Genomic DNA, 541 nt, shown 5'->3' with positions numbered 1-541 from the left:
TTAAAGGGGCATAACGGTGAAGTAACTTTATTTTTTGTCCTTTTTTCAAATACTACATAAACATATCAAGTGAGACTCCTTACGGAAAATAATGATCGGATTTGGCTGAAATAGATTCATAAAAATGATTAAATCTAAGAAAATCATCGGTATTTCTAACTGTCTGACCAACGTTTTGTTCAGGGATTTCCCTCTACTAGCGCATGCGCATAGCACACCATTTCTTTGTAAACAAAATGACTGGCCGTGTATAGTAAGCGAAAGAAAAGTATTGTACTGTGTCAGCTACGAAACGAAAAGTTGCCAAATGGTCAAAAGATAGCACAAGGAGTACGTTACGGAATCATTATTGCAGGTGGGCAGTATTCAAAGGAGAAAATAACTGCCGTAGCAGTTAGTACGGTGCATGTATTCTTCCGAATAGCCGGTTATTTAGTAAGCTGAAATGGAATCGACAGAAATGCTAGCGCTGTTTATGTAATGAATAAATATCTAAAACTATTAAGCTCGCTAGTATCTTTGTCTGAGTTTGAACACAGAT

The 541-nt window shown here is 36.6% G+C and overlaps 1 protein-coding gene across 1 annotated transcript in view; it reads left to right on the top strand.

The window, feature by feature from the left end:
• LOC110461875 (equilibrative nucleoside transporter 3-like) overlaps positions 1–541 on the top strand; it is a 123,472-nt gene that overhangs the window by 40,351 nt on the left and 82,580 nt on the right. The window lies entirely within an intron of this gene.

Source organism: Mizuhopecten yessoensis, unplaced genomic scaffold, assembly GCF_002113885.1.
Source record: "Mizuhopecten yessoensis strain PY_sf001 unplaced genomic scaffold, ASM211388v2 scaffold10697, whole genome shotgun sequence".
Lineage (NCBI taxonomy): Eukaryota > Metazoa > Mollusca > Bivalvia > Pectinida > Pectinidae > Mizuhopecten > Mizuhopecten yessoensis.
The sequence above is the reverse complement of the archived record's forward strand: the minus strand, read 5'-3'. Positions and strand labels throughout refer to the sequence as shown.